General features: G+C 44.7%; 1 protein-coding gene across 1 annotated transcript in view; it reads right to left on the bottom strand.

The window, feature by feature from the left end:
• Positions 1-27,121, bottom strand: part of RHOC (ras homolog family member C) — an 85,639-nt gene that overhangs the window by 39,297 nt on the left and 19,221 nt on the right. The gene's annotated exons all lie outside the window — the stretch shown is intronic.

The following is a 27,121-nucleotide window of genomic DNA, read 5'->3' on the forward strand; positions in this document are numbered from 1 at the left end:
ATCCTACCCCGCAGGATGAGCGGTGTGCGGCAAGGAGCTGGCGTCTGTATCAAATGCATTGGCACGTTTTTTGGCCCTCTACAGACCTCAGTAGCCTGTCTTGAGTCCTGTGACATCACACTCTTCACGCGTGCGTTGGGGTATCTACGTAAGCAGCCGGCCGGAGCTTCTAGATACAGACACCAGCTCCTTGCCGCACACCGCTCATCCTGCGAGGTAGGATAAGTATTCACCTCTTACAGCCAGTCTTGCACAATACTTTCATACCTTGCATTTGTGACGCCCCTGAACTAGTCAGGGTGTCACAGGGTACTGCACTCATTTATCTGTTGGTGCAGCACTCAGCCCCCCATGGTTCTGGGATCCTAACTTTTGGTGTTGCTCCATCAGCATGCAAATCCTAGTCATCTTACACCACACCCTGTCAGGCACACCAGTGGGTGGTCTAGCTGGAATAGGGCCACCCGCCTAGGGGTCTGGCAGACTGATGGGAGGGACAGAGAGAAGAGTGGTAGCCCTCAGAGTGAGAAGCTAGGGGAGTTGGAACTCCCTGGGAGACGTTGGCTAGGTCGCAGACTGTCTGGGACCGGAGAATTCGGAGACCTGGTCGCAGGGTATTAGAGAAAGGAGCCAGACTTCATTTTGGAGAATGGTCGGCATTGGAGTACCTAGCAACCGAATTGATACCAAGCACGGCGGGGTACTGGCTTCACGCAACCCGATATACTATCCTCCACAGGGTAATCTCTATGAACTGTCCCCAAGAGCTCAGAGATCGAAGGCACCAACACAACGAGAGGGATAGGGCTTTCCAACCCATGCGGCCCACTGAAATCCCAAGTGTCAGCTATCGAGAGCTCAGCTCCTCTAATTAAGTGTAGGGAGCGGGACCCTGAAAGCTTTAAGCCAAGGGGTCACTGGGAAACATCTAACATTAGTGCAAGGATGCAGGTCAAGACCACCAGCAACATCAACGGTAGCGGATTCCCGACCCGGACAAGCCCCCCCCCAGAGAGGCAGCGGCACCTAAAGACTTGGTTTACCTTTGTGTCAGTATGCTTTGCGGTCGCATCACCACCAACACTGCCTGAGTACGCTGTCCTCCCCCGCTACCAACCTGCACTGCACTCCCCTACACCTCCCTCATCCAGAGTCCCGGGGCCTTCCCTACCCGTGGCTGCCCCACTCCATCTTCACCCAGGTACTCAAATCGGCAGCGGCAATACTCCCCTTACCGCGAACCACGGGTGGCGTCACGAACTCTTATGCCCTGTAAAATATCCCCTTTTCATTTGAAGTGGTCGTGAGCCCCCAGGTCCACAGACCCTCGAGTCACAGTAGACCCCGGATCCGAGCGGTTCGACCGCTGCAGGGGCGGCACATATTTGCTGCCAGTCCCGAGGTGAATCATTTCAACAAAAGGCATCTACGCCACCTGTAACCTCTGCAGCCTACTGCGCACCTCCAGATGAGGACATGCATCCGTCTACTCACCTAGTCTGGAGTATTTTTCAGGCAAGTTATTTGATTTTTATTTTGTCCTGCATATGTTACATATCACCGGTGTGCACAACCGTTTTGTGAGCGCTATAGTCTTCTGGTTATCACTATATCTGTCTACTATCTGTCATAGCAAAAATATGCAACATGTGAACATAGCATTAATTGGCTTCTTTCTTTATACTTTCTTAAATTAACCAGGGCTCCATTGAAAATCTAAGCGTCTTGTACTCTTCTCCCTCACTGGTGCAGTGTCTGCTGGTACTTGTGTGACAGTGGCTGCAATCTCCACGTGGCACAACAATCACTGGCTGCTAATCGGCTGCAGAGCTCACACCTTCCATGAATGTCCAAGTTTCTTCCAAAGGAACAGCTATCAGCAGCGCTGAGCTCACGAGACATAAAATGGTGATGCGGACACCAGCAGATTCGGACACCAGCAGATGCACCGGTCAGGAGAGTAGGAGAGTATAAGCATTTTATTTATTCTTAACTTGCCAGCATTTTGTCAAAGTATGCCAAAAAAAAAAAAAAGGGGGGGGGCTCAATCACCATAGAAAATTTAGGCCATTATGCGGCTTTTAGCTTTGAACAGGAATGTGCCTAACACTGAATGGGATACACAATGCTCTGTATAATCTTTATCACGGAGACCATCAGGGCAAACAATGCCAGGTTTCCATAGTAACCTTCTAACAGGCTCCGCTCCACTGGAGCGTAAAAGGCCCAAGTCTACCATCTGCATGAGTGTTATGTTGGAGTCACCGCTCGGTGTAAGGGTATGTGCGCACGTTGCTTTTTACCTGCTTTTTTGCTGCTTTTTCTTCTGCGCTGTTTAATGCCAAAATGGATGTGTTCTTCTATTCAAGCAAAGTCTATGGGAATTTGGGTTTCTTGTTCACACTATGTTGTTCAAAATGCTGCCTTTTTGTGGCAGAACTTTGGTCAAAAACTCAGCTTTTCAAAGAAGCAACATGTCAATTGTTTTTGCCATTTGGGTTTTGCCCTGCAAAGCTGAGTTTTTGACCAAAGTTCTGCCACATAAAGGCAGCATTTTGAACAACATAGTGTGAACAAGAAACCCAAATTCCCATAGACTTTGCTTGAATAGAAGAACACATCCATTTTGGCATTAAACAGCGCAGAAGAAAAAGCAGCAAAAAAGCAGGTAAAAAGCAGGTAAAAAGCAACGTGCGCACATACCCTAACACCCCGTATCAACACTGAGCGTAAAGTCTTGCTTTACTGTCCACATGTTAACTTTTGATTGCACTTTGCATTTCCATTTTGTTATCTTTACGGTAACCAGGATTCATAGGTGTAAAAAATTCACTCCCATTTCAATACAGGTATCTATATTCAAGAAAGCACGTAAAGACAACGTCTCACCATCCTGGCTACAACAGCGTATCTATAATGTAATATCTAGCTGTGAAAGATCTATTCTATTACCAACATATAAAATGCTAAATTTGTGACACTCAAGTTCTGCCCCATTAATGCCCCCTACAATGCACATGCATCCTTCCCTCTGGACACGGTTTTGCTAAACCCCACCCCTATAAAAAAGGGTGTGGATTTTAAGAAGCCCATAACCACCACAGGCTCCATGTTGTATTGCAGCACAGCCATATTTACATCCATCCAATTCTGCTCCATCTTATATGTACCTAAAACAAAAGCAAATCAGATTCCCAAAGTCAACTCATTAAAGGGCTTATTCCAGAAATCAGTGCAAACAGCTTAAGTTGTAATTTATTTTGCGCAATTTGGCAGTGGCTCAAAAATATTGCAAGTTTTGGGGCTTACACGACAGAACTGGCCAGCTAAGCCAAAATGGGTGGGAATATGGTATTGTCATGACCACCTGTCAAATTCATGATAAGCAACGCCATTGCACTTTCTCCAGAAATGTATGCCAGACCCCAGTGATTCTCAACCCTCCTTAACCTGAGAGTAGTGTTGAATGAGTAGTTAACTATCCATCCTTGCTATGCTATTAGTGAGTACTGTCCTCTACTCGCATATTCTTTATGAGTAGCGGGCGCAATGTAAGTCAACAGGAAATACTCGCTGAGTTGAGTGTAACCTGAAAGCCGTACTATTCGCACGAAAAGTATGGCTTTCAGGTTACTCGCTACTTACTACGTCAAGCAACTCCAGCTTACCATACTTAAAAGAGAACCGGTCATGTAAAATAAAAAAAAAATAATAAAAAAATAAATAGTCATTACTTACCAGTAATGATTTTTTCCAGAGCCACGACAGCCATCAGAGAGGTCCGCCCCTTCATTTGGACAGGAAACCAACTAAAATAAAAGGGCAGCACCTCTCTACCAGTTAGGTTACAGAGCACAGAGAGGAGTACCAGAAAAAACAAAAGTTAATCCAACACCAATGAACACACCCACTAACCGTGGAAGTCAAAAATGTGAGTGAAAAGGAAAGTGAGGTAGGAAGTAGTTGCCCTGTTGTGGCTCTGGAAAAAAACATTACCGTAAGTAATGACGATTTTTCCCGTCGCCACGACAGCGCCAGAGAGATTTGAAAGATACCGTTAGGGAGGGACCACAGCCTGTTGAACCCTTCTACCGAAGTCATCTCAGACGTGGCTGAAAGATCTAGCCGGTAGTGCTTAAAGAAGGCAGTCTGAGAAGCCCAAGTGTCTGCTCTGCCAGTTTAGCAAGAGGCATTTACGCACTTGCAGCCCAGGAGGTGGAGACAGACCTGGTAGAGTGTGCCATAACCCCCAGTAGAACAGGTCTATCCTGCGGTACAGACTCTTCTGAAATAGCCTTCTTGACCCATGTAGTGATAGACCCCTTTGATGCTGAACAGCCCTTCCGTGAACCCTGGAAATAAACAGTGCCTGACTTTTCCTCCAGGAGGCCGTGACCTCCCATGAAAGAATGAAATTTCTCCGCCTTAGGTTTTGAGGATTGAGACAGAAGGAGGGAAGGGTAGATTATCTCCTGCGAAGGTAGAAAGTCCATGCCACCTGAGGCAGAATGGCAAGGACTGTACGTCGGATGACCCCATCATCCCTAATCTGAGTATATAGAGGGATGATTGAGAGGGCCTGAAGGTCACCAATCCTCCCAGCCGAGGTAAGGGCAATGAGGAGAGCCACCTTGAAAGGGAGGAACCGAACGGAGGAGTAGTCAATGGGCTCAAAAGGTGCCCCCATAAGAGTATTCGACTGACGGGATTCTCACTCAGCCAGGACACAGACCCGGTAGGTGACCGGCGTATACCACCCCTGGGGTTTTCACCCCTGCAGGACACAGATCCAGTAACCAGCGTAACCAATTGCCACCCGGAAAAGCCGCATTGGCTCTAAAAGGGGAAAAAAAAAAAAAAAAAAAAAAAAGTGCAGAGGCTCCTGATCTTAAGAAACCAAGGACCACAACTTTTAACTGTCCTTCACTGCGGCAGCGCCACAGCACTTCTGAGTCTCCGATCCTGGGACAGGAAACCGAACTGATGCGGTAGAGGTGCCGCCCTTTTATTTTAGTGGGTTTCCTGTCCAAATGAAGGGGCGGACCTATCGCTCTGGTGGCGCTGTTGTGGCGACGGGAAAAAATGCTATTACCCTGCAGATATGGGGTTAATCTGCAGGATAGTGTTCTTACACTGTACAGCTGCAGCACCAAAAGCCCTGCTGCCAGGAGCAAACTAACTTTATTCCTCCTGGCAGCCTCAGACTGTTATTAGGGGTGGAGCTGATGCAGTTAGTCACAGCTCAGTGTATAGAGAGCAGCGGCTGTAACCATGCCCCCAGCACTGACTGACAGCCAACCCTACAATGCTGAGTCTGCTGTCAGTGCTGGGGGCATGGTTACAGACGCCGCTCGCCATGCTCGAATCAGTGATTGAAACGCTATTAACCTGCAAATTAACAGCATTTTATTTTTTTTTCCACATGACAGGATCCCTTTTAACCTCTTCACCCTTAAGGTCAGTATATGCACATCCAAATCTGCTCTTCTGTATGGGCCTACTCGTGAAAGTCTCCAATTTATGACCTCTCTTCATAGCAGTTTGCTGCTATACCCGCTACATGTTGTGGACCCTGGGTTTAGAGTGACAGAGGCGAAAATAAAAGCACAATAGTTCAACTATAGGGCGGTGACAAAGTTTTACGGCAGATTTAGACAATACAATTCAAGCTTTACTTTTCCCTTCTATTCAGGAAGACCGTTCTTTGTACACAGTCAAAGCTGAATCATTTCCAGAAAAATAATTGACAAATTGTTCAATGGAGGGGCAACCGGAATATCTACTCCAAATGTGCGCTTCCTGAATGTAGGCTATACAGGGGAGTTCCATATTCACATCCCGCTCATCCGGCTTCATACTAAACAATGCTCTATGACTTACAAAGCTCCAAAAGGGTGGGGTGATGGGAGGAAAAACAGCAAAATGACAACGTCCTATAATAAATCAGATTAGTCACTGCCATGTAGGAAGCAGCCATAAGGCAAACAGAATATGCTACATAAGGAAATTGGGTCAGTGCATCATTATCAAAATAATCACAGAATCCATTAACATCTGATTTGCAGGATAGAAGCAAAATTGTAGAGAAACAAGGAAGACACAAAAGGGCAAAATTTACAGCATGTATGGACAAGTAGGAAAAACTGGTAATAGTTCTGTTCAGCTTTGTGCTCTTAGAGGTATCCTGACTGGAGGGTTACGGGACGCTGCAAACACTATGAAAACAAAGGTTTACTTGCACCAGCTTGCATCAGGAATTAAGGAAGCATGCCAAGTGCAAGGGAATGCAGGTCAGAATTGTACCAACACTATTGGTTACCCAGCAAAAGTAGAAGCAGATTTACTGAAGTTCAAGGTGTTCCTCTACTCACTGAGAAGTGCTGCCCTCCTCCAAGAAGCAAAAGCTAAGTTATAACATTACATAGCAGGACAGACAGACTGAAAAGAACACCATGGATGTTGTCATTTACTATAGATGACCTCTTGGCAAGGTTTGTTAGTGAAGTTCTTAGGTCCCTTTCACACGTCAGTGATTCTGGTACGTTTGTGCTTTTTTTATAACGTACCAGAATCATTGACATACGCAGACCCATTAATAATGAATGGATCTGCTCACACGTCAGTGATTTTTCACTGCACGTGTCTCCGTGCGGCGTACCCGCGTGTGCGTGATTGCCGCACGGAGACATGTCCATTTTTTTCTGGCATCACTGATGTCCCACGGACCACGCAGTGGTGTGGTCCGTGAAACACGTGCCAGAAAAAAACGTGCTTTTAAAATAAAAATCATTTACTCACCCGGCTCCAGCGATGTCCTCTGCAGCCTGTGCAGCCTGCTGCTTCTGAGCCGGCTCATTATTGTCGCGCATATTCATTATGCGCGACACCGCCGACCCGGGAGCAGCTGCTGCGGGGGTCACCGCCGGCCGGATGCTGCACCACGGGAGCGATCAGCACCATGGACAGCGGGAGCACGCACAGATGAGTTGTTTTCTAAGTGCAATCACAGGCCACGGAGAACGGAGCCCGGATTGCACTTAGACAACCCACGTGTGCCGTGAATCAAGGCACACGCAGGGACATGTGCGTGTTTTACACGCCAGTGAAAAACGTCACTGTTTTTCACTGACGTGTGAAACGGGCCTTAGTGTGAGAAAATGAAGAATCCACCTTGAAGTCCCTTAAAGAACATTGCATCAAAAGGCTCTACCCCAAATAGCCATCGTTTTGTGAAAAGATTTTGCTCTTTAGAATGCTCTTTACTGGTAAAACAATTAAAATGAATATGGTTCACTTGTAAAAACTTCAAAAAACAAATGAAAATTCAGAGTAATGCAACATGCATTTTTCCACACACATGCAAACCCTCCGTAAACCCCTCCCCCCTCAAAAGAAAAACCAAAAAAAAAACCCAAAACATAAATGTGTTCTAATACTTACAACAGTAAATGGAATATTTAAATAAATATATGAATGTTTATGTAAAAGCAAACGCAACTCGGGTCCTTAAAAAGGGAACCTGTCACCAGATTTTTCCTTATTAAACTAAAAGAATCACCTTCTGCAGCTCCTGGGCTGCATTCTATCAAGGTGCACCTTGGCCCCGACTCCCCTTCCAGACCCCAAAAATAACTTTATAAAACTTGGCCGTTAGGTAGGCTAAATATCTTGGTTGGCCAGATGGGCGGGCTCATTTTCTGCTCCTGTACCACCTCCTGCCGCTGATCGCCGTCCTCCTTCCTTGATTGACGGGACAACACCTCCGTCATCATCAATGTTGCATTTTCAAATCTCGCGCCTGTGCAGTTAGGTCTGCTCGCGCTGGCGCAGTTCGCTCTGCCATATCGTGGCGAGAGCAGAAAACAGCTGACATAGCTCGCGCCGGTGAGTTAAATGCGGAGGCACGAGATGAGCAGGTACGAGCATGGCGCTGGTGAAGTCATGCACAGCGCCGACCTCACCAGCGCCATGCTCTTACTCGCCCATAATCTCGCGCCTGCGCATTTAGCTCACCGGCACGAGCTAGGGCCGCTATGTTTTCTGCTCTGGCCGCAATAAGGCAGAACGAACTGCACCTGCGCGAGCAGACAGAACTGCACAGGCGCGAGATTTAAAAATATGACAATGATGATGACCGGGGACGTCATCTCGTCAATCAAGGAAGGAGGACGGCGATCAGCGGCAGGAGGGGGGACAGGAGCAGAAAATGAGCCCGCCCATCTGGCCAACCAAGGTAATTAGCATACCTAAGGGCCAAGTTTTATAAATTTAATTTTTGGGGTCTGGAAGTGGAGTCAGGGCCAAGGTGCAACTTCACAGAATGCAGCCCAGGAGCTGCAGAAGGTGATTCTTTTTAGTTTAAGGCTAAGTTCACACTTCCGTTGTATTGTATCAGTCACAATCCGTCGCCTTGAGGAATTACGGTATCCTGCAAAATATTTTGCAGGATTCCAGTTTTTCCCCGTAGACTTCTATTGGTGACGGATTGTGACTGATAATGCTGCGTTGCATCCGCTGCGTCGCGGTCAGTCGTTATTTGACTGACCGCCGGGCGGGAGCAACGCAGCATGTAACGTTTTTTGTGCAGTGGAATCCGTTGGATTTCGCTGCGCATGAGCTCTCTGGCTCCCCGCACAGGTAACCAGGATAAACATCGGGTTACTAAGCAACGCGCTTTGGTTAGTTACCCGGTATTTACACTGGTTACGGGTGCAGGGAGCCAGCGCTGAGCGGTGTATGCTGGTAACCAAGATAAATATCGGGTAACCAAGCAAAAAGTACTTTGCTTTTACCCGATATTTACCCTGCCTGTGCACGGAGCCAGACACTTCACCGCTCTGCTCCGCCCACTCCCGGCTCCGCCCCCTCCCGCACTCAGCATGTATATACCCACACACGTCCTGCAGTCCCCGCGGCACTGACTTACTCAATGCCACGGCCCCACTCGGCTCCACCCACCCCGAACTCCGCCCCCCCGCACACAACGGAATCTGACAAAGAATTCTGTTCTTTGTCATCCGTTGTCATCCGTTGTACAGCGCATCAGTCACATGCGTCAAGCGACGCATGTGACTGATGCAAAACAACGGAAGTGTGAACTTGGCCTAATAGGGAAAAAATCTGGTGACAGGTTCCCTTTAAAGCACGAAGATCTTCCACATATGAGGCAGCATGAGGGGAGCTCCAAGTCATTAATTGTGTTTTGGGCTTGATTACTGCTCCTGGATGAGGCGCAGACTAAAGCCACGTGCACATGCAGAGAATTTGGGGAGTTTTTCACCATCATATTTGTAAGTTAAAATCAGGAGTGGGTAATAAATACAGAAGTGGTGCCCTGGTTTATATTAAATTTACCTCTGTTTCACTCCTGGTTTTGGCTTACAAAAACTGAGGTAAATTAAAAAAAAACAAAAAAAACAAAAACGGAACTAATACTCAGTGTGCATGTGGCCTAAAAGACGACTAGTCAGAATATTTTAAATAAGGGAGACACTGCTAAAGCAGGAGCATAATAGGAATCCTTTCTAGCAGGCAGAGATTGCACTGGTGGAGGATTACAGAGGTACCGTATTTTTAGGACTACAAGATTTATTTTTTCCCCCAACAATTTGAGGAGAGTGGAGGGTGCGCTTTTGTGGCTGTGTGCGCATTTTTTAATGCAGATTTGTCACAAAACTGCAAGCAAATCCATATGCCAGCAAAGTCAATGAGAAACCCTAAGTATAGTAAACATGTCGACTTTGTTCCTTGCAGAAAATCTGCATGTCAGTTTTTTCTGTGTTTTTGACCATTGAAAACAAAGAAAAACACATGCAAAAATGCACCAAAAATGAGGCAGAAATGTGTAAAAGCTGCATGGTTTTGCTCTGTTTTTTCTGCCAAGAGATTAAGAAACTGCAGAAATTTCTGCGACCAAATACTCAATATGCACACATAGCCTTACAGTACGCATGTACCTGGCGGGGGGAGCGGTAGCAGTGGAGCAGGTCACAGGAGGCAGGAGCAGGCACTCCCATAATCCTGTCCACTTCTCAGCACTGAAGCTGGCACCAAGCGGTGAGTGGGATTATGGATGTGAAAAGCAGTGAATATTCATTCACTTTAATAGCGTACCTATTTGATCACCCAGCCGCCGGCTTCCAGCAGCTGCTGGGCAATCACATATGTCCACTAATAAAGATGTACAGCATGATGGGAGACATACACCAGGATGGGCCCATGAAAGGAATCGTATGTACCACGATGATAACATACCAGAAGAGGACCAGAAAGGAGACCTATATACCAAGATGGGAGATCATGTCAAGATGGGACCTGGTCCTGAATGAGGGCCATATATACCAGAATGGAGACATACATATCAGAATGAGACAATGATTGGGGATATTAGTACAGAATTGGGGGACATTACCCCATAACCGCGTCAGCAGCAGATGCCCCATAATAGTGGGTCAACCAGATTTGCTTCAGAATTTATTTTCCTCATTTTCCTCCTAAAACTTAGGTGCATTTTATGGTCCCATGAGTCTTTGTTAGAAAAATTACGGTAAATCCCTTGAACTCTGATATTACAATACAGTTTCTGTGAAAAGGAAACTGCAAACACACAGCGAAGATAGACATCTTGAAGGGTGCAGCAAGAAGAGAATGCAGTCTCTACATAGCAATGGGGGGGTGGGGGTCACACTAATAAATAGATATGTAAAGCACAAATAACTGAAAAGATAACGATGAGCTCAGGAATAGACATAAAACAAACGCAACACTTGTTTTTACTCCCATTTTTCATGAGCAGAACTCAAAGATTAAGCCTTCCTCAATGTACATAAAAGGCCTTTCTCAAATATTTTTTAAAAATGTGTCTAAATCTACATTAGAGAGCACTTTGTGGCTGAGGATCAATCCACTTCACAGCTGTGGCATTTGAAGACCTCAAGAGTGACCTTTAATTATGGCCAAAGTAAGTCACACCTGTGCAATGATCATGCTGGCTAATCAGCATCTTTTTATGCCACACATGTGGGGTCAGGGGCGAGGAACTGGCTGCATGCGGCACCCGGGAAGATTGCCAGGGAGAAGCAGTGCTCGGGCCACCTCTGCGCTCTTGCCAGCCGCCGACCCTTTAAATCCTCACATGCACTGCTTGTGCGTACCAATGGGCTCTCACTGGCCAGTGCACTCAGGAGTCAGGACTGACTTTGTGGGCGAGTTTAACACTCTGCACTTCTGTCACACAGCAGCTTCACCTCTTCCAGAGCTTTGTGCCATCTCCCCAGTGCAGTGTGTGCTCCCCTAGTGATGTCTGTGCCCCACAGCCATGTTTGTGCCTCTCAGTGATGTCTGTTCTTCAGCTCCTAATGGGATGTATGTCTCCTGTGATTTATATACAGCAGTCCCTGCATCTGTTTTGTGATGTACAGTGCCTTGCGAAAGTATTCGGCTCCCTTGCATTTTTCAACCTTTTCCTACATTTTAGGCCGGTTTCACACATCCGGCTTTTCGCCGGTTTACCGGATCCGGCGCTTTCCCATACAGTGACTACAGTACAGCGACAGCGCAACAAGCGCCGGTCACATGCTGTCATGTGACCGGCGCATGTGACCCGGAAGTTACAGCGCTGTCACTGTACTGTATTGTCTGTACGGGAGAGCGCCGGATCCGGTAAACCGGCGAAAAGCCGGATGTGTGAAACCGGCCTTAGGCTTCAAACATAATGATGCTCTCTGTGCTTTAAACACAACACAGACTAATAACAGAGCAGGTGCATTTATACGGAGACTTGATTACACACAAGTGGCTTATATTTATCATCATCAGTCATTTAGGACAACATTGGATCATTCAGAGATCCTCAATGGACTTCTAAAGTGAGTTTGCTGCACTGAAAGAAGACGAATAATATTGCACACCCCAATTTTCAGTTATTTTTTTAAAAACGTTTAAAATAAGCAATAAATTTCATTCACTTCACAATTGTGTCCCACTTGTTGTTGATTCTTCACCCAACATTAAAATTTATATCTTTATGTTTGAAGCCTGAAATGTGGGAAAAGGTTGAAAAATTCAAGGGGGCGGAAAACTTTCGCAAGGCACTATATGTTGTTTACCAATCTTATCAAAGAATTGACTGGTCCAGACCGAGACAAACCTGGAAAAGCATTTGCAAGAAGTATCACCAAACATCATAGCCACACCAAAGAGAAGCAGCTCCAGCCACCACAGTAGGGGTGAGGTAATCGTTTGACCAATTTTCACATTGATAATTTTGTGCGGCACCCAAAAGGTAGGTAGAAAATTCCAAATGGCCTTTGCAAGAAAAAAAAAAGAAGGTTCCGCACCCCTGTGTGAGGTGGATGGATTACCTTGGCAACACACACACACACACACACACACCTATACTTTGACGATCTGTTCAGCTCTACCCAGTGCAACTGCAGGTGATTGACAAGTCTCCCTACATGCACACATGGGGGATATCTGTCGATTAGCTGCTGCAGGAGATCCTGAAAGAACAATTCCTATGAAATTAGGAAGACATGTAAGAGAATAATATATCTTGCTGCAATCATGCAGCCAAGCGGTCATGCTTTGGGCATCATGAATTCCCTGACAGGTTCCCTTTAAATAAGTTCTACCATTTTACGGCTGCCTTGTATCTGCAATCCTAGTTCCACATTTTGCAGAAATACATCAGGGCTCCATCCTCTCAAAATTTCTCTCAAATGTATGGAACTGGCCTAAGTGTTTCATAGTCCAAGTAGAACAGCCGGTCTACAGACCCGACCATCAAACACTTATGCCTTAGTCCAGGTCGGGAGACCAGTGGCCAGCCTGCAAATTGGGTTTCGTACCATATTCAGATACATAGATGCGTATATAGACTTATTAAACTGGCTGAAGTGATAGCTGTAGAGAGGGAGTTGTACAAAAGTCTCTTCACTAATCATGCTATTGAGGTCTATCCCCAGGAGGACAAGAAAAAACAAAGTCTATGGCAACATAGAAGCTGTGATATATTAGCTACTAGAAAACTCCCCAACCTGGATACACACAGACTTCACAGGTTATAGTAGTAGGAACGACTCGCACAGGAGAAAAAAAAAAATTCAAGACTTTGATCAGGTTGCAAACTGTATATCAAGTGGTCTCAATATAAATGTAGGAATAAAGATTCCAGATGGACAACAACCAGAATACCAGATTTCGGAGCATAAAATTCATAGGCAGACCTAGCCTTAAAAGAGGTATAAAGTGAAAAAGTTCCATGTTAATGTAGAATATAGATCTACAAAGTGGAATTATAAAAACACGCATTGTCTTTATGGTTGTGTGTTCACGTAGATTGACAGGCCCTGTTAAATCAAACTTTAGGCTAACCAATAAAGTGATTCGTAGCACGTACTTCAAAGTTGAAAGGACTGGATTTCCATAGCTGGTAAATACTTTGTCAGGCTTGACAGTTCTCTAACCACAGAGAATGTGGCTTTATTTTTCCTTTCAAAAGCATGTAATTGTCTAACTGAATTTCAAAGTAACTGATTTTATCCACTCGGTACATATGGAATGTGCCTAAATTTCAAATAAGGATGTACAAGGCTATTGCACTTACTGTGAAAGATTGCCATGAACGAACCTTTTTACCAACGCTAGATTCACGCTAAACTTTCAGTGTAAACAGGCTGTCAATCACCCAATGAATGAGAAAAACACTTGCACATCGAGCAAAGTAATCTTTTGTTATGCGCAACAGATAATAGTTCTCGGCAGCACATTGTCCTATGTAAACAGGATTCGCATTACAGACAACACTGGCAGCCTAGGCGCACTGAACGCTCTATTACGGATGGCCTGCCTGTGTGGTCAGGCTATTAAATGATCGCTAACCAGTAAATACCTACTGATTTGTAGCACTTACTGTCTGCCCCATTGTTTTTTTGTTGCCTTCCTCTGGATCCACATGTTATGTTAAGTCATGAGTTGAACTCCATGGACTTAAGGATACCTTCAACCTTAAGCACTATGAAACTATTTACTGGACGGCAGTCGAGAGGTGCTGCCAGTCAATACTTTTAAAGTATGGTCCATAAGGAGGAGGCAAAATTCCTTAGGTCTTGGCCTAGCCTGGAAAGTACTAGTAGCTGCAGTAACTTCAGGAACCATTTGAGGCTCCACCTACACCTTCAGTACTCAAAAAAAAACAAACCAAAAAAAAACAGTCCTATTGAATAAGTAGTCTCACTCCGTTCCAGCCAACAGATATTTGGAACACTTATTTAGGAGAGGCCTCAAAGAACAACAGAAGCCCAGCAGCCAATACAGAAATAGCTTTAATACAGGTACCAAACATTTGAATGGCTTCCTACTGACGTATGAGGTTCTAATCGAGTAGTTGGGTCACCAGATGGTCTCTAGCATCTCAAAGCAAATATCTAAAATACCGTAAATAAAAATTAAACTCCTATAAAGGCCATCTTACCAACCGAATGTGTTGTTGTGTCTAGGAAACGGACAAAATGTCAGGCTAAATATAGGAGAGATTACGATACCATTTAATCGTATACCTTAGAACTGCACGTTGATGGAACTGTATTTAACGGTCACAGAAGTGCTTGTTGGTTGTTATGGAAACTTCAGCTAGATCTTAAATTTGTGAGTCACCTTTAGGATTTGACTAAGGCAAATAAATGCAGTAACATACAGTAAATAAAAAAAAGCCTTCACAAGGGAACATCACACTGGTCCTACTCCCAGGATTATGGTGTGCGGTGGCACAAATTACAGTAGCCGGACCCCTCTAGTCGTCATGCCCCCTACACCAACAGCTCAGCGATTCATTGATTTGTTAAACCAGTACTACAACAGTTTCTCCTAAGTGTCTGAGGAAAGGTATTTTCAACACAGCCAGTCACAATGTTAGGCTATGTGTCCACGGGGGAAAGTGTCCTGCGGTTATATCCGCAGGACATTCCACAGGAGCTCCCAGAAAACCACAGCACAACTTTGTCTGTTTCCATGCTGCGGTTTATTTGCGGAATGTCCTGCGGATATGGTGCGGGCATTCTGCATTGAGGATACAGTACCATGGCTTCGGCACTGCATCCTCAATGCAGAACAAGTGCTGAGTGATCGGGGCGTTCATACCTCCATCACGCAGCACTTCTCTCCCATCTACGGCTGTGTTTACACAGTGAAGGAGAAGGTGGGCGGGCCTGAACTAGCTTCGGCTGTCAGATGACTGGAGCTCATGCAGGCCCCGCCCACCTCCTCTTTCCTGCTCCTGTGCAACGAGGGAATATGACCGGGTCTATGCTATTGTGATACCAATGTGATATGACTGAAAGAATGTGTGATTAGATAGGAATCATAATCAAAAGATAGGAGTGATCCCAGATATTATTTGACCTATCAATAATTCAGTATCAAAGAGATGTCCTTTGGATGGCCAAAATGATGACCAAGGAATACATGTCAACCAGGTTTTGAAGCAGTTTTTAGATAATAAGGAAGTAACATTTACAGTTCCACTTACCGGAAACTTGTGGTTAGCTTAAAGACAGGTTTAAGGAAGCTTGCATATGAAATTTACGGCTCATTGCAATATTTCACTAACACTCTGGTCAAACTGTGGTCGGTCAGTTGTCAACTGGCAGGATGTGCAGGAAATGTGCAGGAAGCTGCCGGTGCCCACAGCAGCTTGTGGTCAAGTTACATGAACATGACTCAGCTGTCACATGCTGGTGACCATTTAAACACAACCTACAAATTTTCCTATAAAAATACACCGGACTCGTTTAATGTAGGGGAAACCTTCCAGGGCATTGAAGTGTACGCACTGTTCCTGTGATGCAAGATGCCATGATGTTGATTCCTTATCATTAACTCGAGTTCCCTCCGATTTGAAAGGATTGCTACAACAAAACGGTAATGTTGATGCATATTTCTGTTATTGTATAAGATTCTAAATGCCTATGTACCATTAACTATTCATGTGCTATTAAAATAAATAGTATCTTGCTATAAAGAATATTAGTATTCGTGCCTGATTAGGATATCAGTGAGCGCTTCGTAAGTACGGGCTTTCAGCCCCTTTTTAGTAGAATTTAGCAAGACATAAATTGGCGTAGTCGGCAGGATTACTTCTATAAGAAGTAATTAACGAATTTTAGTAATTTAGAAGTTAAAAACATATATTTGGCAAATTTCCAGATATATTTTTTCAATCTTTTTGCATAGTGTCAAAATGTTCAGAAAACGTAAGGATAATGTTAAGGAGGTTGTTGTGGAGATCCCCACCTGGATTGAGGCTCCCTACAATCTTATAGCACATGAATTGGTCAATTGTGGATTGGCAGAACAATGGCAGAATAAGCTCAAGGGTTGTGAAGCTACTGATGTTGTGAATGTACTCAGTGGTGCCCCTGTGAAAGCAGGTGATGTAGTGTCTTGTGGATTGGCAGAACAATGGCAGGATAAGCTTAAGGGTAGTGAAGCTACTGATGTTGTGAATGTACTCAGTGGTACCCCTGTGAAAGCAGGTGATGTAGTGTCTTTAGGACGGCGCATCTGGATTTTGGCAAGTGCATATAGTGTAATGCATGAGCGTAATCTAAAAGATGCAGAAGAAAAGTTCCCAGATGGAACAAAAGATGATAGAATTAGGTGGCCTGAAAACAGTTCTGGAATGTAATACCAGACTGTTGAAGGATAAATTGGAACATTATCAGAATGTGGCAGAAAAAGCTGCCATAAAATATGCTCAAAATAAGTACAAGAAAAGAAGAGGAAAAGTAAATAAAACCAAAGTACATAAAAGTATCGCCTCAGCTTCTATAAACTGGGATCCCGATACTTGGGATGGGGATGTGTGGGATTCATCTTCATCATCTGATGAGGAGGATTACCATAAAGGGAAGATTCAGGCTAACCCAGTAAGGAGGCGCCTAGAGAGGACAGAAAATGAGATCATCCGGGAACATGTCCGGGATGGTCAGGGGAATCTGCAATATGACGAAGATGGTAATGCCATCATAAATGAGAGAACGATTCCTTATGTAAAAAATCGAGTAACCATTGAAGATTACTCTCAAGGAGAAGTTGATAGCATTTTAACACAGTTTAGACAAAAACCAGGAGAAGGAGAAATTCCCTGGTTGGTCAGGGTGCACGATCTCTGAGGAGGTGGAGTGCACTTTGATGCCGGAGACGTGGCAAAATTTGTCACCATGTCTCGTGACCCAGTAATTCAGAGATCAATAAAAAATTATTTTGTTGATCATAATGAGCATGGTACTCAAAACTTAATCATGATCTTAGCCCATGCTTTTCTGGACAAATATCCATCAGAAGCAGACTTTCCCATCAATGATAAACCTTGGTATACCTTAAAAGATGGTATGGAAAGGCTGAAGGAAGAAGCAATGAGGAATGCTCTTCCTCTTTTGGGAATGGATGATGATTATCTCCAGTACCCATTGACAGCCAGCATAAGAAATAGGCTGGTTAAACATGCTCCCCCAGCATACAAAACAGTTATTTTAACCTTAACTGTAGCGCTGACTGGAGAATCAATCGGTGTAGTTCTAGGGAGGATGAGGGAGTTACAGGATATGGGACAGTGGGATAAATCGTCCCCTGGAGGCCATGTTGGTAACAGTAAGCCAAACAATCCTGATTGGAAAAAAATCAGTAGGGGAGGCCCCACGAGTGTCTCGCAAAGACATGTTCCAGGCTTTGCTTAAAGCCGGGATAAATAAGGAAAGGATTGATGGAAAGGAGACAGGAGAATTATGGAAGTTGTACAAACAGAAAGTTCTATCTGCAAAGAAAGTGACCACTACAAATATGGAAGGGGGTTCAAAAACCCCCAAGGTAAAGAAATTAGAGGGAAAAGGGGAAAAAACCCCAAAGAAAGTGTCTTGGGAAGATTTTCAGTCAGTTTATCCATGGGAAGAACTGGCTGCAGCCGTGGCCACAAAGGTTACGGAAGGAAGGGCTAATACACAGACTGAAGTCTGTGTAAATGAAAGTTCAGAAGGAAGTGATTTACTATAGGTAGCCAGCCAAGCCCCCCTATTGATAAAAAGGGACGAACGTCCCTACGTCAATCTTAGCATACATTGGAAAGGGAGAAATGTTCAAAGAGTCCCAGCTTTGATTGACACGGGGGCAGAGGCTACTTTAATTCATGGAAACCCAGAAAAAATAAAAGGACCTAGAGTAAAAATTGCTGGACTAGGTGGTCAAGTGATCACCGGGGTTCAGACACAGGTAGCTTTGAAGATAGGTAATTTACCTATCAAGCAGTAAACGGTGCTGGTAGTACCTATACCAGAAAATATTTTGGGAATTGATATCCTAAAATGGATGACTCTTAATCTAACCGAAGGAAAATTCTCCTTTGGGGTTATGTCTTGTCATAAGGAAATGCAGATTTCACATTATATCAATGATATAATGATACAAGGACAAGATGAGCAAAGTGTGAAAGATCAATTGACAAAACTGGTTGCTCATATGTGGAGTAAAGGATGGGAAATCAGTGATGCCAAGGTTCAAGGACCGTCTCAGGTGGTAACATTTCTAGGGATTCAGTGGAACAAGGTGCACAGAGATCTTGCCCAATGCCAGACAGAAAATTATTAATTTTCCGGTCCCTAAATCCAAACAGGAGACTCAGTCTTATATTGGATTGTCTGATTTTTGGAGACAACATATCCCTCATTTGGGACAAATGTTGGCTCATTTGTACAAAGTAACGAGTAAAAAATATGAGTTTCAATGGGGAGAGGAACAGCAAAATGTGTTTGAGATGGTCAGGGAAGTGTGGCAAGACACTGAAGGGATTATTCAATCTACCAAGACCACTGTATTTCATGTCGATGCTCATGTCCCTACTAACTCACTTGAACGTTTGTTTAATTCAGAAGCAGATAAAGCAGCAACCATCAGACAAGTCAGTCCAACAGTTGACAAGGCAAGGTACAGCTGTTTGGGCACACCAGAAAGAGCGACACCTTATTCAGCAGGTTTAGACCTCAGTACATTGGAAACTGTCGTGGTTCCCCCAGGTAAGGTAAAACCAATTTCAACAGGATTGGGTTGCCAGATACCAAAGGATCATTATGGTCAAATAGCCACTCCTAGTTTAGTGTTAAAAGGAGCCATAGTGGTGGGAGGGGTAATAGAGGCAGATTATCAGGGAGAAATCAAGGTACTGATGCTAAATTTGGGAAATGAACCTTTGATATTGATGAAACACCAGAAGGTGGCTCAGATGTTAATAATTCCAATAAACTTGTCTGAAATAAGAGAAGGAACTGCCCCGGCAGAATTAACAATACGGGGTACTAAAGGTTTTGGATACTCTAATATTAAAAATGTAGGAGCAAAAATATGGATTCAAAACCTCCAAGGACCGCCCTCAGAGACAGAGGTAATAGCGGTCGGAAAAGATCGTACTCTCCTGATAATGAGACCAGGAGTGGGGAAGTGGGAATATGTCCCACAAGAAAAATGTTATTTACGAGAATAATAGTGTATCTTTATTTGCAGAAGGTGTGGTAAATAAGCGGAATCCATGGTATCGGTTACTGGGAAGAGCTCGATAGTGATGAGATGGAGAAATTCCTGTGTTTGATGTTTGCCTCTCTGGTCGTTGGATGGACAAGTCTACATCAGGAGGAACCTGTGGCGAATGAATTTCTGATGCACCATCACATTTTCAAAACACAGATTGCTGGATCTGTACACATTCTTCGGTTACAGCCACCAGTATCCCTTATCTGGATGTCCCGGTATCGATGGAGGAAATCTTAAAGTAGAAAAGTTGTTCTGATCATCTTGCTGATAAAGACACTCGAAGTGTTCGTCTATAGAATACTACAGTACCCATTTTCCATAGTGGGATGGATCAATCTTCCATGGTGGCAAGGCAATTTGAATACAACAGTCACCAATTTGCAATATCTGGCTTTTAAGGAAGGAATTTGGGTACTAAGATATAAGACTGGACTGACTAACCTGGGATTCATCTCTATGGGGAATATAAAAATAAGTTTTGGGACAGCTATAAATACTGTAGATGCTTTTAAACCCAGCTTAGTGGAAAGGACAATTCATGATATGTTATGGCCTTATGCCAATATGTTCATAAATGGGTCTAGTGAAACTTCTAGTAACATATCGGGAAATGTAATGTGTAATGATTCCTTTGAATATCGAGCAAATGCCAAAACACATGATATTCAAGGGAGCTTTTCAGATAATATTGCTTTTAGTTTTAATATACTGTACAAAAGTAGTGAAAGTGATTATATTTGTGATTCAACGTTTATCTAAACAAACCAAGAAAACAAAATTTGTGGCAAACAATATTTCTTGGTCATGGTATGGTATATTCCGAGTGATCTTCTTCTAGTGGAATACTGATGATGGAAAATAATCCCTGGGATCAAGGACCGATTGTGATACTAATGTGATATGACTGAAGTTTGAATGACTATTAGATAGGGATCATAATCAAAAGATAGGAGTGATCCCAGATATTATTTGACCTATCAATAATTCAGTATCAAAGAGATGTCCTTTGGATTGCCACTAATGACCAAGAAATACATGTCAACCAGGTTTTGAAGCAGTTTTTAGATAATAAGGAACATTTACAGTTCCACTTACCGGAAACTTGTGGTTAGCTTAAAGACAGGTTTAAGGAAGCTTGCATATGAAATTTACCGCTCATTGCAATATTTCACTAACACTATGGTCAAACTGTGGTCGGTCAGTTGTCAACTGGCAGGATGTGCAGGAAATGTGCAGGAAGCTGCCGGTGCCCACAGTAGTTTGTGGTCAAGTTACATGAACATGACTCAGCTGTCACATGCTGGTGACCATTTTAAACACAACCTACAAAGTTTCCTATAAAAATACACCGGACTCGTTTAATGTTAGGGGAAATCTTCCAGGACATTGAAGTGTACGTACGCACTGTTCCTGTGATGCAAGATGCCATGATGTTGATTCCTTTATCATTAACTCGAGTTCCCTCCGATGTGAAAGGATTGCTACAACAAACGGTAATGTTGATGCATATTTCTATTATTGTATAAGATTCTAAATGCCTATGTACCATTAACTATTCATGTGCTATTAAAATAAATAGTATCTTGCTATAAAGAATATTAGTATTCGTGCCTGATTAGGATATCAGTGAGCGCTTCGTAAGTACAGGCTTTCAGCCCCCTTTTTAGTAGAATTTAGCAAGACAGCTATCAAGGCAGGCAAGTATGGGCCAAAGCAAGGGAATTTCCGCAGGTAACACCACAGGAATAATTGACATGCAGTTATGTGCGGCTGCGGGATATCCGCAGTATATTCCGCAACCGCACATACCGCAACGTGGACACAGCCCTCCCCATGTCCCATAGGATAACATGGGGAGTGTCTGTAAATGCTGAAACCTGCGGATTTATCTGGAAAATCCAGATAAATCTGCAGGTTTTTCGCGGCAAAATCCGCAGAAGCAAGCTCCCGTGGGCATAGGGCCTTCCTGTAACCAGCCTGGGTGACCCTGCAGCATCTGTGGCTTATCTCCCATCGAGCACATCTGGGATTTCATCGTTCAGCGATTGGAAAGGGAGCTGCCAGCAGCAGATCTTGATTATTTGCTGGCCCAAGGGCAAGTGTGCCGCCCCCGTGCTAGCAGGCTGCCGCTGCTCGGATCCGGACCTTCCGGTGGGTGGCTCAAGGGTCTCCAGACCTGGCGAATCCTGCAGACACTCTGAATGAAAAGGGTTTGGGGGGGGATGGTAGATGTAGGACGTATATGTACGGGCTGGGCCGTACTAGGTTCGTGACGCCACCCAAGGTATGTGGCGAGTTTGGACACCACCGCTGCAATTACGGTGCACCCGGGGGAGATGTTGTGCAGCTAGTTGTTAACCCCTCCGTGGGCAGGGATGGTGGCCCCGGGACCCATTGGGGTTTGTTGGTGCAGGGAGATGGGCGACCGCAGGGTACTGGTGTACTCACTATTGAAGGAAACACACGAGTCTCTGGTAAACCAAGGTGATGGTGGTCGGTGCCCGCAGCCGGCTGCGTTCTGGTCCCCCACCCGGCTGGTGGTCAGTCTTTCTCCTGCGCCTTTGTGTAATGGTGGACTGCCTGTGCTTGCAACTTCAGGAGTCCGCTCCCGGCTGGATGTGGCCTAAGGAGCCCTTGCCCGCAGATGCTGGCCCCTGGGATCTCTGAGCCCTGGCGGTGGCCTTTTATCCCTCTCGTTGGGCTGTTGTCTTCTAATAGGGACTTTGGGTGGGACAGGACCTCTAGTCCTGGCCTCAATCTGTTAATTAGCTGGTTCCAGTCGCTTCTGGTCCCGGCTTCAGGGTCCGAGTAACTCCCTGTGTGCTCCGGTTTCAGAGTCTGTTCCCCGAGTCTGTACCGGCGGGCCACTACCCTGTCCCGGGTCCACCTCGGTTCCACCGAGCAGTCTTCCCGGCTCCTGCAGACGGAGAACGCCGTCTGCCTCCTAGCCAGTGGCACCAGGGCTCTTATCCTGGCGCTGTTCAATTTGGGGTATTCGCCTCTGCTGGAGCTGGACACAGCTCCAGCTCACACTCCTCTCCAACTTGAACTCTTAACAGTATCTGACTACTTTCCCGCCCCGGGCTGTCCAGACTCCTTGGTGGGAGTCTTCCAACCGCCTGGTTCCACCCCCTGGTGTGTCCATCTAGCCCTGAGGGGGGAGACTAGGGTTTTTAAGGTTGGCTGATGTCACCTGTGAGGGAAAGGTGTAGTGCAGTGGCCTGTGACTACCTGGCCCGGCCAGGGCGTCACACAAGCTGTGTGGCAAAATAAGTCTCAAAACAAAATACCATTATTGATAACAAGCAAAGACATTTAAGTGTATTTCTGCGTGTGGCATCTCTACTAGATACTGAATAAATTGATGGAGTTCAATTTCTATAATTGCTCAACTTTTCAATCTAAATTGAAACCTGAGCAAACTCAAATATTACCTGCCTTTTGCATCCAATACAGTTTTGTCAACACAGACAGCGCCTGCTGGCGATAGTGGCTTTGTCAACAGAGTGGAGGCTTTTTTCTGCTCTGCTCTATAAATGTGGCAGGACAGCCGATGTCATGATGAGTGACAACCAGCTCCCCGCTGCCTAACTGGGGGAGCTATCAATCAGCTGTGCCACCACGCCTATAGAGCAGAGCAGAAAAGAAGCCTCGCTCTGTTGACAAAGCCACCATCGCTGACAGGAGTGGTCTGCAACCGTTCTGTCGGTGGTGAACGGGACCTGCCTGTTAGTGCTTAGGATTTTTTTTTAGTTCCAGATATACCTTTTAAAATAGAGGTTTTTATAGTTGGGGATGATAATGTCTAAAATAAGGCGGAACATATTGGTACTATTAAAGCAATATCAATTCGTAATACATTTGAAAATACCTCTAGGTAAAAAAATAGACATATGAACCCAGTCATTCATTAGAACCGTTCTTGCACATTCTGCCAGTCACAAAAAACAAAAAAACATTTAGATTTCCACAGCGGACTTGTTGGATTAACAGACTGCTCGCTTGTGAACGAATGATTATAATCAATGTGTGTTACTGTCAAAATATTTCATATCTTTATTCTATTCATGGACTTAAACAGTTCTCAAATTAAAATCTTATGTTTAGTAACAAACAAAATGTGGTCCCCACCTGCCATGGCAGCTTCATGCTAGGTAACATGGCAGACAAAACCATATTAAAGGGGAAAAAAAAAAAAAACCAAGTCACACAGCTTCAACCACATGACAATAACTGTCAGTGCAGTGAGGCACCATCACATATTAACCTCATTCTTTTGATGTTATTTCAACTTTATTTTCATTTGATTTTTACAGGTTTGACAATCACAATAAATCCAAGTCTTAGGGCCTAAGGGGTGCTTCACACATAGCGAGATCGCTACCGAAATCGCTGCTACGGCACGGTTTTGGTGACGCAACAGTGACCTCATTAGCGATCTCGCTGTGTGTGACACTGAGCATCGATCTGGCCCCTGCTGCGAGATCGCTGCTCGTTACACACAGCCCTGGTTAGTTTTCTTCAAAGGCGCTCTCCCGCTGTGACACAGATCGCTGTGTGTGACAGCGAGAGAGCAACGAAATGAAGCGAGCAGGGAGCAGGAGCCGGCATCTGGCAGCTGCGGTAAGCTGTAACCAGGGTAAACATCGGGTAACCAAGGTGGTTACCCGATATTTACCTTAGTTACCAACCTCCGCAGCTTTCACGCTGCCTGTGCTGCCGGCTCCGGCTCTCTGCACATGTAGCTGCAGTACACATCGGGTTAATTAACCCGATGTGTATTGTAGCTAGGAGAGCAAGGAGCCAGCGCTAAGCAGTGTGCGCGGCTCCCTGCTCTCGTGGTTATGATCGCTGCTGCGGCTGCTGTGTTTGACAGCTAAGCAGCGATCATAACAGCGACTTACAAGGTCGCTGTTACGTCACAGAAAATGGTGACGTAACAGCGACCTAGTTGTCGCTGTCGCTTAGTGTGAACCAGCCCTAAGGAGAAATCAAGATGAACCTTTCCTGACCCCTAAAAAGAGGCTTTGAAATACCTTCTATGGATTTTCTCCTTTTTACATACATTCCACAGGGTAGGAATAAAATTTGTGTAGGAAGTTAATTCACGCTACCAGGAAAAAAAAAAAAAAAAAATATAGAATAGTTTTTATTGTTCTGGTGGAAGACTTTTTTTGCAATTAAGGTTTCTATTTGTAGCTTTCAAGAATTCTGATAGTAAAGCTAGCTGTGGAGACTCGGTGAAGTAGTTCCTTTATCCAAATATAGTATCCTTGAAAAAGGTAGATTAGCTTAATGGAGTCCTCCTGAGGGCACATGCCCAGCAATAGAGCCAATGTGAATCGATTAGCAGGACCCAGTCCATCGCCGATGTCAGTAATCTGTGGATTCTGGTTGGAAGCCTTGAGAGCCACCCTCTACCTATTGACAGTTGCGAGGTTCTTTTGATTAGCCAGTCTGGCACGACATCACATGTGTCACGCCACAATGATGACACTACGCCAGGCTTTCTAATCAAAGGAGAGGGGGCCCTATTTCTTAAGCAGGGTACAGTTGCTGGGTTACTCTAAGTGGCATCAAACAAGGTAGGGATGTTTTGAGAGGATGAAACACAAGTAGTATGTGCTTAGCAAGTGTGCAGCAATAAGCCTCCAGGTGACAGATGACAGTCCAATGGTCGGTTCTGATATCCAAAAAAACCCCACAGTGGCCCGCACTATAGACTGAAGCCTGAGGAACAGACAGTCTAAGGCCTAAGCCACACGGCATGAAAATCGGACCGAGTGGAATGCGATAAACCACATTCCACTCGAACCAAAGGATAGAAGCCATAGTCACTATAGTGTAGCCACAACCCAAGAGCTGAGCTCCAGTGGGAGGTACACAGGGTCTGTCCTAGGAGAACAGATGCATGACTGTCTCCTCAATTTTTTACTAGAGATTTTGATATGTTGGCAGGTGTAGAACAGGCAAAATTATCTATGATGCTAGACATTGAACAGAGTTAAATACTAAAACTCTGCCTCCCACTGTATCTGACCATTAGGGTGCGCTCATATTAGCATACATAAAATCACCCAAATTGTTGGCCAGAAAAAGTTAGCGAGAGTCATGTGTCTTCCCCCCCACCCCTTCATTTTGTAATTGCATACTCTTGGGCAAATTTATTTAAATTGTAGGCAAACTAAGTCAAAATAAGTTCTTGTGCCCCTTTATTGTTGCATCGCTATCCTCATCAGTACCTTTATTGTGACTGATGCATTGCAATATAATTCTGGGATCTAAGGGGTAAAGCTTCGTCATGCTGGCATAGTAAGACTTCTAGGCCATGCAATGCTCCCTAGGAAAAGGTTATACAAATAGGCTATTTCCAAAAGAACAGAACATTTGTTGAACCAATGACAACAGAAACTCAGTTTCAATAACTAACTTATATTGTCCAGAAGAAACACAAAAACTATACAAATATGCCCATATTTTTAGTTGTTCAGTGACATATTACCGTATACATCAAATCAAAACATGATCATGCTCTAGGGACCCACATTAAACGCCAATGAAACATAGCGTTAGTAAATAGTAATGAATATTAATAGGTCAAATAATCCGTCACTGACGCCTCATTCAAAAGTATGAATGGTTACTTCATCCATATAAGAATTCCCCAGATTGAGATCTGCAGCACTGAGGAGAAGCAGTGCGCTGCTGGAAAATTTAGCAGATATGAATAGGATGACCAATTCTCCTGTAAAGCTGGACGTAGAAAAAAAATAAAAAAAAAAAAAAAAGAAGGTGCAATAAAGACACTTTGCTGGCCTTGTATTGAATAATAAAAAGGCAGCCACAGGGCTTTGTATAAAAGAAAAATAAAAATTTGCCATTGTGGGAATAAATCTTACCCAATGTGTAATGGTGTATGAGATTCCATACATTGAAGTAAAAATTAAAACTAAAAGGAATAATGAAGATACAGTAAGGCTATGTGCCCACGGGGAAAGTGTCCTGCGGATATATCCGCACGACATTCCGCAGGTGCTCCCAGGAAACAGCACCACAACTTTTGTCTGTTTCCATGCTGTGGAATGTCGTGCGGATATGGTGCGGGCTTTCTGCATTGAGGATACAGTACCATGGCTTCGGCACTGCATCCTCAATGCAGAACAAGTGCTGCAGTGATCGGGCGTTCATACTTACCTCCATCATGCAGCACCTCGCTTTCCGGCGGCCGGGTCACTATCAGGCAGCGTCTGGTTTCACTGTGCTGGAGGTGGGCGGGCCTGAACTAGCTCCGGCTGTCATATGACCGGAGCTCGTGCAGGCTCCGCCCACCTCTTCCTTCCTGTACCTGGCTGGATCCACCGCGCTGCTGCAGCTACACCGGACGGAGAAAGTGACTCGGGTCTCTATCAAGGCAGGTAAGTATATGGGACCCTGCGGAGAAATCCGCTATAATAATTGACATGCTGCAGAGTTTTCCGCACGGAAATCCGCACGATTTCCGCTGCGGAAAAATCCGCAGCGTGGGCACAGCATTTCCCAAATG

Source organism: Anomaloglossus baeobatrachus, chromosome 2 (genome assembly GCF_048569485.1).
Source record: "Anomaloglossus baeobatrachus isolate aAnoBae1 chromosome 2, aAnoBae1.hap1, whole genome shotgun sequence".
NCBI lineage: Eukaryota > Metazoa > Chordata > Amphibia > Anura > Aromobatidae > Anomaloglossus > Anomaloglossus baeobatrachus.